Source organism: Melopsittacus undulatus, chromosome 4 (assembly GCF_012275295.1).
Source record: "Melopsittacus undulatus isolate bMelUnd1 chromosome 4, bMelUnd1.mat.Z, whole genome shotgun sequence".
Taxonomy (NCBI): domain Eukaryota; kingdom Metazoa; phylum Chordata; class Aves; order Psittaciformes; family Psittaculidae; genus Melopsittacus; species Melopsittacus undulatus.
Genome location: NC_047530.1, coordinates 14,324,248 through 14,337,149, shown reverse-complemented (window position 1 = coordinate 14,337,149; position 12,902 = coordinate 14,324,248). Strand labels below are relative to the sequence as shown.

At 47.8% G+C, this 12,902-nt stretch overlaps 1 protein-coding gene across 6 annotated transcripts in view; it reads left to right on the top strand.

Annotated features, from left to right (window-relative positions):
• The first annotated feature begins 5,063 nt into the window (after window positions 1-5,063).
• Window positions 5,064-12,902, top strand: part of KTN1 (kinectin 1) — a 79,844-nt gene continuing 72,005 nt past the window's right edge. For 3 of the 6 annotated variants that reach the window (XM_034061299.1, XM_034061297.1, XM_034061295.1), the window contains exon 1: window positions 5,064-5,193. The gene's annotated coding sequence lies outside the window, so the exon portion shown is untranslated. The remainder of the gene's footprint in view (window positions 5,194-12,902) is intronic. The other 3 variants (XM_034061296.1, XM_034061300.1, XM_034061298.1) reach the window with 1 other exon arrangement.

Below are 12,902 nucleotides of genomic sequence, written 5' to 3'. Positions count from 1 at the left end.
ATGTCCTTTCCTGGCTGCAAGAGGAAAAACATGCTGAGCCAGCCTTGCAGGCTGCTTCAGCAGTGGGATATCTTATCCTCCTACTGAAAGAGCCCTTGGAGCAGAAGGTCTGTCTGACTTTCCATTTCTTTCCACCACCACCACCCCCCCCCCCCCATCCCTCACTGCATATTGTTTCTCTTTGCTGCAGGTCCGTGCTTAAGAAGGGGCATTGTGTTGGTGTTGTAAATATCTTTTGTTGCAAAAGAAAATATCTTCGTTCCGTAGGTATTGATGAAGAAGATTATTAACTTAAAACCTGCTACAGATGAAGGTAGAACAGGATAAATAACAACTTGGTAGTCTGAATGGTGAATAGGAGAAAGGATTTGAACTACTACAGTGATACCACACAAGGAGTGTTTTATGGGAGACAAGGTATTTTCTGTGTCATTTTTTCATTTGCTTTGCTCAACAGTACCCATCCAATCTTAAAAAATCACCTTCTACTATGATGATAGCAAGAAAATGGAAGAATATTTGAAGCTCACTTTGAAACAGTACTCAATGTGAATTCAAAGCCTGGTTATTCTTGTGCAGCTAGGAAAGCTGCTTTTCTGTTCAGCTTTCCTGTGATACCTTTAGCTTTATCTGATACTGAAGCCTTGAAATCTCTAGATTAGAAATGAAATTTCACCTCTGTGGCCCAGATCTAATGACCCACTGGAGTCACAGCAAATAACTTTTCCTTTACCATGAGTTCTTCCAGCTCAAACTTCTGCTTTTCTGTCAAAATTGTAGTCTTTTGGAAGAAACAATAATAAAAACCGTGTGATATAAGCATAATTAGTGGCTTGAAAATGAGCAGGGATTATTCAAATTGATGGCGGGTCCTAATTTTGCAGAGATTTAAGGGCTTGTTTTATTCTGCTTTCACTTGCTAGCACATAGAACAGTCAGAAGGTCTCTGTCTTGGGCTGATGGGGAATTTAAGGTGGCCATGGCAAGGCAATGAGCTGAGCAGTCAGGATGCCTGGGTGAGATGTTGTACTTCTGGCATCAGAGAACAATTGCTGCTGCCATGTTGGGTATAAACTGGAGTGTTTTGGGAGAGGACATGTGCAGGGCTTGGGTGTGTGGTACAGGAACAGCAGCTTGGGGAGGGGATAGAAAGGGGTTTCCCATTGGGATTTCCCATGGGATTTCCATTTAATTTTACATGTGTGAAAGCTTGAGAGCAGCTAGTCCCAGGCCTGTGGAAGGAGGAGAAGACTGAAGAACATGAAAGGAAACTGAGGGAAGTTGTAATTTAAGTCTGATCACTCTGAAAGTGCTGGGCACTGATATGTCTGTGTGGTTTAAAGCTGCTGCTCAAAAGTGGTCCTTTTTTGAATGTGACAGAATTGAACAGAACAGTTTTAAACCCTGTTTTGGGCTCTTCAGTGCTTTGTTATAATGGTAAAATCCAGAATTGGAAGGTGAAAGGAGTTTATAAACAGTTTTTCAGTGAGCACTCAAACAGCTTCTAACAATTCCCTTTATTAACTGGATTTTCAGAAGTACAAAACATGACCATGATCATCCCAGTTTAATAAAACATGTAGTCACATTGTGATAGAGTGTGGATTATGTGGAGACTTGTATCAGCCTGATGGATTTTCATACTGATCACACACAGTGTCATGGTTTTGACCGTTGTTTCTTATTATGAGCTTTTAGTCTTTTCACAAGAGTTTCCAGCATCATTTCTGCTGACAGATGCTGCTTAGGACAGATGTATTTTTATTCCCTTACAGTTGCCTTGGATCAAACACCTTTTTCTACGCAGCTCAAGTTCTGCAGTGGAGTACTCCTGGTTTACTACTCCAAGAATATTGTAGTCATTTTTGTGACCTTCTTTAGAAGCAGTAGAAATCTTTTTTGGCACACGTGTGATCTAGTAATTTCCACTTCCTACCAGCTGTAGGAACTCATGCTTGTAAATAGCATAGAAAAATCATGCAAATAAAGAGAGACAGAGAAAATCCAGCATTTGGTCATACTTTTTTCTTTTCTAGCTGGAACCAGTGAGGTGATGGAACTTGCAGGGTGTTTGTTTCTGGCAGAGATGGGGATCTATAATGTTTTTTTTGTATAAAATATTAAATTGACAATAATCAGCTTTTATGGCTTACAGCTAAGCACATAGCTTGCCCTTCTCTCAGGCCTCCTCTGAATCCACAGAGCTGAAGGCTTTTTTCCTTGTGATCTGAGAAAGCAAAATTCCTGACAAAACTAATGACTTGGGGCTCCTGCAGCATTTTAAAACATTTTCTTTTTTCTCATGAGTGGCTGCCTAATGTGAGTGGGATTTCAGTGATGGTTTGCATTATTTCCTCCCTGCAGTTGGGGATATTCAGTATCATTAGCCTGGCTGGCTGATCTGCACAGCGGTAGCTCTCCACTGAGTTTTTCTACCAGGTTTCTCAGTCCACATAATATAGTTTATTGCCTTACATATTGAGCAATGGTCATACAACTGGGGGTCCATGGCAGAAGCCCAGTCCCCAACTGTGGGGCAGCAAATTTGTTCCCGCTCCTGGGAAGCAGTGATTTGGTTCTGATGCCAGCTGGAAAACTCAGCTGTGGACAAAAGCAATTAAACATCAGCAAAATCTGTTGCTGCTGAACCCTGCCATAACCACTGCAGCTACCTAAATGATTAATACTACTCTGCTCTTCTGAGCTTCCACCTGCAGTACTGCATCCAGCCCTGGGACCCCCGACAGAAGAAGGACATGGACCTGCTGGAGTGAGTCCAGAAGAAACCACTAAGATGCTCAGAGGGCTGGAGAACTTCTGCTATGGAGACAGGCTGAGAGAGCTGGGGTTGTCCAGCCTGGAGAAGAGAAGGCTCAGGGGAGACCTTAGAGCAGCTTCCAGTGTGTAAAGGGCTGCTAGAAATCTGGAGAGGAGCTTTGGACAGAGGCCTGCAGGGATGGGACAAGGGGGAATGGCTTTAAACTGACAGAGGGGAGACTGAGATTAGATATGAGGAAGAAGTTCTTCCCTGCGAGGGTGCTGAGGCTCTGGCACAGGGTGTCCAGAGAAGCTGCGGCTGCCCCATCCCTGGCAGTGTTCAAGGCCAGGCTGGATGGGGCTTGGAGCAACCTGGTCTGGTGGAAGGTGTCCCTGCCCATGGCAGAGGGGTTGGAACTGGATGAGCTTTAAGGTCCCTTCCAGCCCAAACCATTTGATGGTATGATTCTATGATTATAAGCAAGATTTGGGCATCAATTTGCACCTTGCAAGCATAGGGTGCAGATGCTGCCTTTGCCTGACTCGTGTGCTGCTCTCAGCAGCACTCCTGCAAGAGCAGAGTGACTGGCTGGAATATGCTGAGCCAGGGAACCTCTGGGATGAAGCAGCAAAATGCTGCCTTGTGATCGAAGTTGCCACCTCCTGCACATGCCTGTGGCCATCGCTGCTGGCATGTACTTGCCCTCTGGCCTGCTTTGTCTTGCATGCAAAGGCACAGCTTCTGCCAGCATGCACCTTGCCTTTGCTCTGCATAGTTTGGAAACGTTGAGGTAGCCTGCAGCTGAGTGACACACATCGCTGGCAAAGAGGGTAATGGTGAGCTCTTAGTGCAACTCAATGCAAATCCTTCTTTGATACCAAATGCTGTGGAGCAGTTGATTTCTCAAGGGTGCTTTGGGACAAGCAAAAAAAATTGTTTGCTGTGGTAATTAAATCAATCTCTTCATTGCCAGAGGTATGAAGAAATGATGGGAGGGTGTGTGCAAAGCCTTGGGGGGATGCCAGCCTCTCCAGTTTGCTGGGATAACTCCCTTTTGCTGTCTGCCGAACGCAGAGTGGCGAGCCCCTGTGGATATCACAGCTGGGCTCAGGATGCTGGTCCTGACAAGCATCAGCACTGATGTGCAGCCACTGCTGGCTCAGCTCTCCTTATGACTACTTCTGCTGTCAAAAGAGGTGAATTTTCTTGTGCACAAGAGTCTGCTTTTCCCCATCAATGTTTGGAACTCCTGGAAGCTGTGGGTCAATGTCAGTCCCCCAGCAATGGAGCCAGACATGTGGCCTTGGTGGCTGCTTCTGCTGTTTCATTGTCCCCCAATAACTATATGACAGAGCATTAACTGTCATCCCCATGGGTACCCACAGATGCGTGGTCAGCACTGATCTCATGCACAAGCTGTTGGTGATGTTTAAGGTGAAAGAAATTTGCCCCTTGAGCACATTGGGAAGGATCCATGTCAGAGGAAGAAAAAAGGCAGAGGTTTAAGACATCTGAGCTGAAAAAATCCACTTAAGCTCCCCTGGACTGCAGACTGTCACGGCCCTGATTGAGTGAGCCCCTTCAGTACCTTGTGTGCTGCGAGCAGGGCTAAACCATGCTGGACATCCAGGCAGTTTTAAGGCAATTAAGAGAAATGTAGGGGCATCCCCCACTGCTGGTCATGGGGAGGTGTCCTGTGGGAGGTCTTAGGGTGCACTGTGCCTGCCTGCCCCGGGCCCATGGGGTGCCTAGGCTTGCCCACCCTCCAGAAAGAGGTGGAGAGGGGTGCGGTAGGAGCCAATGTGCACTGCGCGGGGGTCACTAGGGAGAATGGGGCACCCAGGCGGGTGATGCCCTGCATGGGTAGGGGACCCTTGTGCGCGTAAGCAATGGATCCTGGGGGTGATTCCCCTGCTCGGGTGGACGTATCCACACGCATGGGAAACCTGAGTGGGAGGATCCCAGTGTGCCTGCGGAGGCCCGGGTGGGTGATCCTTGGGGATTCCCGCACACGAAGGGCTCCGGGTGGATGGACCCACACACGTGGGGATGGCGGCGGGGAGGAAATCCCCGTGTCTGGGGCACCCGGGGCTCCCCACGCCGCTGTGGGCTCTGGCAGGGGTGACTCGGCGCGTGGGACAAGGTGGGTTGGGGCCGCCGCAGGGCGGGGCGGGCGTGAGGCGGCGGTGCCGTTGCCACCCCGCCTTTAACGGCCGGCGGGGGCCGGCAGACTCGGAGGACGTGCGGTGCCGTTGCCACCGCGCCTTTAACAGCCGAGGGGGGCCGGCAGACGCGGCGGACGTGCGGTGCCGCCTCCTCCCTCCCTCTTTCCCTTCCTGCCAGCGCCGCGCAAGCACCGGCTTGCTGCCGCTCCGTCTCCGCCGACCCGCTCTGCACGGCCCGGCCCAGCTCGGTCTGGCCCGCCGAGTCTCACGGTGAGTCCCGCCCGGGCAGCGCCCGGTCCAGCGGCGTGGAGGGCCGGGTTGGGCTTGGGGCCGGGGCCTGCCCGCGGCCTGCCCGGCGAGGGGCGGTGGGCCTAGGCCTCGGCGTGGCCGGGCCGCGGCGCCGGCAGGTGGGCTGCGGGGCGGGCCCCGGGCTGCGGGTCCTGCTGGGCGGCCCCCGCCGCTCTCCCTGGGGGTGCTGAGGGCGGGGGTTTCGCCGGGGGCCCCGCTCGGTGGTGGTGGGGAGAAGCCGCTCCCACTTGCGGTCGTGGGGCGGCTGCTGCTGGGGGCGTCCCGCAGCCGCGCCTCTGGGGCAGCGCAGCCCCGCCGGGCAGGGGCGGTCGGTGCCGCCGGAGCACGTCCCCTGGGAGCCTTCCCGAGCCAAGGAAACTGCTAAAATGGGAGAAAATGATGTGTGGGTTGTCGGTGTGCGTGTGTTCCTGCCTGCTGCCGGAGGCGCGGACCTGGGGAGCGCGGCTGGGGGCGAACTGATCCCCAGAATGTGATGTATATGAGTTCTCCGTGGGTTTCGGCTCGCAGGGTAAGGTTAGGCTTGAGCCGAATGCTGCAGCGCCCGGCTGGTCTCGCAAACTTTAATGAAGCATTGCGCTTTGCCGGTTGGAACAGCCCGGCCCATTTTATGTTCCTGTGGCAGTGCCAACCGCGCACGGAAGAGCCAGCTGCCTTTCCCCGTGTATGTTTGTCAGGGATATCTTATTTAAAGCTGCTTCTGCCTTTCTGGTACAGTGCCGGTGCCGGGTGCACGCATCGGCGTTAACCCCAGAGGTGGTGGTATCCTCCTGTCTTTTCTCTCTACTCACACCTTACTGCTCCTTTCCTGAAGGCCTTCCTCTGCCGTGTAGGTTATTAAGGGGGGAAGTATGGTGGTGGGGAAGACAGGGCTGCAGAGCTATGTGTTTTGTACCCAGCGACTTTAAATTGATGAAGTATCTTAATTAAGTAGGTGGCTATTAAGAATAACATAGCATAGTGTCTTTTCTGCATTTGGCAGTGCCAAATGCTGCTTTCCAGTGATATGCATGTACCTGTGTGCTTTAGATCCAGGTTTATAGTCTGCCTTTTCCAAAGGCTCTGCTGTGTGTTTTGAGGTCACTGTTAGCAGAACTCGGAGACTATTTCTTGCTCTGTTGATGTGAGCTAAGGAGGAGATGCTGAGCTGATACTCAGCTGTTCAAAAGAGCAGAAAACTGTTTAAAATGGGTTTTTTTCCTTGTGTTTCCATTGTGGCCTCTCTCCAACAGCAAATATGACGTTTAGTAGATGTAACTGGCAAATTCTGTTTAACATCTCTTTCTGTATGACAAGGCAAAAATCTTCTCTGGAAAGCCTGACTTAATTGCTGCAGAAGTTAAAAGGGAATTCAGTTCCCATGTTCCACCTTCTTTCAAATATTTTCCTTGCATGTTCTCTCGGTGAATTGCTAATGTCCTCCTCTTTGGTTTGGGCTAGAAGCATTTCTCTGCCTTGTGGACCTCTTCCCTATAACCGCACTGTAACGTCTGTCCGCACACAGGCTACACAACTTGCTTTACCACATATTTTTTCTCTTGCCTCATATGCTGATGCTGCTTTCTGCATACTGTGATTAAAATAACTTTTGTGTGTAACTGCAGCAGGGAAAGGTTGGGGTTTGGCTAGAAACACTAATTCCCTGTTAGAGTTATTAACCTTTTCTTGTTAATTGATTATTTTTTCCCCCTATCTCCTATCTATCTAGTCTCAAGAAGATGCTTTCTGCTTTCTGAAGTAGCAGCAGTAGGATATGAAGAACACAATTGGCTTTTAATTTGATTCTTTACCCCCCACTGTCAGAAAACCCCCATTACAGATAACTAATCCTGCTAACTATTTGGTTTTGAGACCCCTTGAAGAAAAGGGAAAGACTTGTTTAAGCCTGTGTAAAAGTGTGGTGTTATTTGATTAGCTGTGTAGCAGCTTTCATTTGCATCATCTACTCTTGTTGTTGCTTAAAAGTGTCTAATCATTGCTTGACTGTCAGTGGTGTAAGCCCAAGGTTAACAAAATTCCTCAGAAACAGGAATTCCCCATGGATTTTGAAGGTGATGCTTATAGATTAAATATGGTTTTGTCCGAGACCCTTGAGCATAAGGACATGGGGAGTGAGGACATGTGTTTTATTTTAAGCATCAAACTTGGTTGCTCCTAATCCCTTCCCCTGCTGCTGCCAAGACACCCACCTCTTGCCATTGACTTTGTGTGAGCTTCAGCTCCCAAGTTTAGTTCCCTAATCATACCCCAATTACGTGCCTGAGTAAATAGCATGAATATCCCCTGCCTCATCCTGGAGGGGTGGAGAAGAAGACAGAGTGGCAGGAGGAGGGTGATTCTTCATTCCTGCTATCTGCTCCCAAGAGCTGCAGCAGCAAGTGAGCCTGTAAGAACCCGAGAGCGGAAGAGAGCCCCTGACCAAGTTTAGTTTCCCTGTTTATAGCACCCATCTGTGCTGTTGATGCCTTTTGTAACATAACTGCTTTTAAGGTGAAACTTGTTCAGTTTATTCTTTGCCCCATCTCTCCAAGAGAACTGTTGAGAGCTTTCTCTCAGACCAATCACTGAATTTCCTTCCTTGTGGTGTTTATGGCCTGTTTGTGTAATTTGGTTTTGTTCTGGCATAGCCATTTGGTTTAAAACATTGTTTTCTCTCCCTGATGTAATCAGAGCAGTCTGATCCCCTCTTGACTACTTGTTTTAATAGGTTAAACAAGTCAAAGTCTTTTAAATCTCCCTGTTGTTCTTTTACCTATATTCACAGGATTTCCATGTTAGTGAAAACCTTTTGCTTTTACCCATCAAAACCTTGTTAATAGAAAGGTGATTTTATGCACCTGTGCTTAGCAGTTATGCTTCCTGCTCTTTGTTGGTGAAGCAGCAGCATTGTACTGTTTCTTAAAAAAGAGTAATTTTGGGGGGGTCTGTTGCTGCACAGAGCTCCTGAACTTTTTTGACATTCCTTGGGTGATTGTTTTAGGCTAATGAGATGGGGAGTTGCTGGGCTAAATCTTTCCCAGACAAATTGCTGTGCATAAACTATGGAGATGATAGACTGGAGAATTACCAGCTCATGACTCTTAGGACTCTGTTTCTCTTCTCATCATTATACAAGCTGTCCAAGCAAATAAAACACACGATGCCTTTAAAAAAAGAAATATTTATTTATGGTTTTGGAAATGTAAAAGCTTCTTCCTGTTTGCATGCCTGCATGCTACAGCTGCTTGCAGGAGAGAGGGGACTTCTGAGCTTTAAAAACTTCCTATTTCTTGCCAGAGTGGAGCTTTTAAAGTAATTCCTTTACCATATGGACTTCTCCAGTCTGATGCCTGTGGTCTCTTGTTTGGGAGCACATCTGTGCCTGCTGGTGTGGGCACAGCCTGAGAGACTTGGATTCCTGGTTATTATCCCCATTGCCCCCCCCCCCCCCCCCCCCGATCCCATGGGTGCTTCGTGGTGTCTGTTATTTCTAGTGATTTTGGAGCTGGTGCAGCAGCGCTCACATTGATGAGCACTGTACGATGATTTTGACTCTCCTGCTTCTTCGATTGAAGAACTGCTCTTTAGCTGGTGTGGGGGGAGAAGCAGAGTGAATCCAGGTGCTGCTCCAAGCAGGGAGGCAGTATGCAGGCACTGTAGTCCCTGTCATTCCTGTGCAAGGGTTTTTCTTCCCCTGATGTGAGAACTAAAGCAGCATCTGGGCCAGGTTCCCTGCATTTGAATTTGTCCTCTCTTGATTGCTGCCATGCTTGTGTGCAGGACTGCTGCAGTCTAATTAGATTATATTAGAATGAGTAAGTGAGTAAATGAGCTTATGGGGGCACTGTCAGGTCATCTCAGCCCCTAAATAGAGGTCCTGGGCAGGGTGCAAGCTTGGTGCAGTGTCTATCCATACAGCAGAATTAAATGGAGATCTCCTGAGAATGCATAAATTTTGCTGTCTTGTTGGTGTGGATACTCCAGTGTCTTGGTAGGAGAAATGCCCAAATCCTCACAAGTAGGAGCATTCTTCAATTGAAGCTTGGTGGGGACTTGGAAGAGGAAGTCATAGATGTGGAAACTGTAGTAATCTGAGGGGCTGAAGAATGCAAATCTCATGATCCTTTTTAATGATTCCCATTTAACTAAAGGTGATTTTTCTTTCAAGTCTCTTGGGTACTGTGGAAAAGGGAAAAAGAAATGATTTATGTAACATGTATGCACATGAAACTCTCAAAGGTTTCTTCTCTGACTTTCTAACATGAAGAATATTGTCTCCATGCAACAATAGGATGGAAAGAAATAATTTAGGAGCTTCAGGCCTTGAATTTTGCTGTGCAATGTGTGTGGGATGGGAGGGAGAGGAGAAGGATGGCAACTTTAAGGCTTGTGGGTTAATCAGAAGTAAAATAGTTACTTGTATGCAGCCTTTATTGTTTTCTGCAGTGTTCTTTGGTTTTGTTAGGGCTTTGTGGCTACCATGCTTACCAAAGTTCCCTTTTATTTCCAAGAAGACTTATTTAGAAGAGTAGCATTTTTTTCTTTCTCAAAAGAAACCACACCTTTGCTTGTAGATCACTGAGGCTGCGTTATAACTTGGGGGAAGTGCTGTAAATTAGTAATGTGGGTAAGCTACCCGTTTTCTTGCACTAGTAATCCCTATTATAAATAGCCTTGTCCTCTGCAATTAGTAACAGCTCCCTGCTGCTGCTTCTGTCAGGTGGGCAGGATTTTCAATGGTAGTAAAGTATGGAAAGAAGCAGTTCTTGCAGATTTTTGCTCTTTCCTGTTGGACCCCTCCCTCCTGGCTGCTGCTGCTGCCTGCACTGCACTGTCTGGTTCAGCTCGCAGCCAGGCAATCCTGCAAATCACTGCTCTGCTTGAGAACAGCCAGTACATTGCTAACAGCTCCCCTGCTGCAGGAAACATCTTTAAGCCCTTTTAATACTGTAAAGTTGAGGAAATAGAGCAAAACTCCTGATTTCCTTCAAGTTGCAGTTGAATGACTAATTAAGCATAAGGGAAGGCTTTTTCTGTCTCAGGTGTGTTGATGTCCAGCAAAACACAAGCTGTTTGTTGGATGGTGCATATTAATTGAATAGCTCACCTTCTCAGCCTGCCTATCTGGTGTCCAGCTTGTTGAGCGTGTGTTGAATGATCCAGAGAAAATAAAGCTTGAGTTCAGAATTACGTGGGTGTTGAAGGCTTTTAAAGTGTCATATATTTATGCCCGTGATTCATGGCACTTCCAAAAACAATCCAGCTCTCTTCCTGTGGAGGGGAAGTACCTCAGTCCAGTGTTATTTCGTTTAGCTGTGTCACCTGCCAGAGCAATATCAACTGAACCAGAGTTATTTTGGGCTACTTATTCCTTTGCTTCAGAATCCGACCCTGCAAGGCTTTCTTGTAGAAGAAGTGCTGGCTTAATACTGCTTTGCACTCTGCCATATGGACTCAAAGTGGCAAGCAGGGTATGTTATTTCAGGGATGTGACAAATTTTAGTACATCTTGTGCCGGTCTGTGTAAAGGTGTCTTTTGTCTGCCTGCAACTGCACAGAAAGGAAGTTGTTGAGTCCAGGAGATAAAAGCGCTATCTTCTCCCCGGCGACGGAGCAAGCTGCGTGCTCCTTGGATCGGCAGTGCTCTGCTGCTGTCCTGCTTGTAGTAGGGCGGGGGAGAAAATGTTCCTGGGAAAATGTGAGTGGACTCGTAATCTATTTGCAAGTGCGTAGCTGTCAAGGAAGATGATGACTAAGCTATTGCACAAGGTGCAGCTCTTCAGGGAGCGCACCAGGATTGGACCGGATTGTGACTGACTGATAAGAGAGCCTATAATATCAGTTAACTGGTAATTTTGTTATTGCTGGTTTAATCTATGACTTTTATTTTCTCCCTCAGCCTATTTGCTGTGGGGTTTTAAGTTTAAAAGGCCATACTCTGTAATTACAAAGGAAAAAAGTCCAGTTTATTGGAGGAAGTGAAGGATTCCTGAGCCTGTGGTTGAGAGTGCTAGTAGCAGGCATGTTTAAAGCCAATAACTTGCATTTGGCTCATGGGGATGTCTGCTGGGTACCTGCCCTGTGCTGCTGCCAGGCTCTCACATGGTGAGGTTTATCTGCCCTTGTGAGCAGGCAGGATGGAAGCACTTACTTTCCCTTTAACAGAAGGGAAAGCAGAAGCCAGGTGCCTGTAGTTGAAGATGCTGAGAGGTCACCAGCTGCTAATGCTGTTCTGGCCAGGACCATGCTGCCTTTGCCTTGTGCTGGCAGTTAGATGGTGGGTGAGTGGGAAAGGGCTCTTCTGTGGTAGCAAGGCTGCTCCTACATGTGTCTTCCTTTCAGGATCTCTGCTGCAGCAGGGGTGGGATGCCAAGCCTGATCCCAGAAAGCAGTATTTCTTCCTGTCTCCCAGATGGGTTTGAAAGGCTGCTGTGATGATTACCACTGCATTGTCTACCAAGTCATTGTTTATGTTACATGGGGTCATGTCAGCTTGGCTTTCATGTAGGCATTGCCTTTCCCTTAACGCTATGCTCCACATGGACCTAAAATGAGATGTGTGAAACCAACTGCAGCATCTCTTCTGCCCTTCCACATTTCAGCTCCAGCGATACCTGAGAGCAGTACCATGGCTACAGCAGATCATATCCAATTATCTTTCACAGGGCATTTTCAAATCTGCCAGGAAAGGCCTTTTCCCTGGGATTAGGCAAGAATTCTTCTGCCTCCTTTAACTTGCCGCCTTCTGGGGACACTCGGCACATGCTTCTCCAGGACCAGGCAGTGTGTATGTTTCAGTGAGGTGTGGTACTGGGATGCTGTCAGAAAGTGGTGGTGGTTGTGGGTGAATGCTGTATTGCATGTATAACTACTGACCTTTGCTTGTGCAAATACCTGTTGCCAGCATGTGTGGCTTCAGCTGTGATGAACTGATAAAGAGCTGCTGCTTTTTCTGTTTATGCTGCCTTGTCTTGTATTTATTACTGTAAATGGTGGAGGTGCATCAAAGATTCACTTCTTCAAGTTCAAGCTCTGACCAATGAGGAGCTGTTTGCTTGAATGTTTGTTGAGAAGGTGCCCTTGCCAAGCCTGTCCTAGTGTGGACAATGAGGAGCATTGCCCAGAAGAGAGGCAGAGGTCTTCCAAAGCCTTGGAAACCACCAAGCTGCAGGGAGGATTTATGGAGGTTGTTTTAGGATTTTACTGGGTTCCCTGGACTTTCTCATGGCAGCTCAGTGATGATACTGACAGTTCTCCCTTGTTACCTTCACCCCAAGTCACTTCCTATCTACAGCCTGTGCTGCGCTACTGTTAGGATTGGATTGTGTGCTAGATTTAGTAAACCTCTTTACAGCTTAATGTGTGCGTATGTAAAAACAGTTTGTTGGGTTTTTTTAAAGTAGCTTTTAATGGGTTAGAGCCTAGTTCAAGATGCACAGTGAAGCTGGGCTTTCTCTGCACACGTGGCAGTACCCTTGGCCAGTTGTGGGAGGGGAAAGGTACGCATCTTCTACACCTTGGTGTACTTCCACATGCGGATTTGGTGAGGTGTGGAGCACTGTGGGTGGGAGGGGAGGATTCCGGAGGCATAATTGCAGCTTGCATAACCTGGTCTGCAGTCTGAGGCATGTGAAGAGTGCTAGTGAAAGGGTTAGGTTTCAGATGTTTTAAAGGCTTGTGAAAAATCTTGGGCA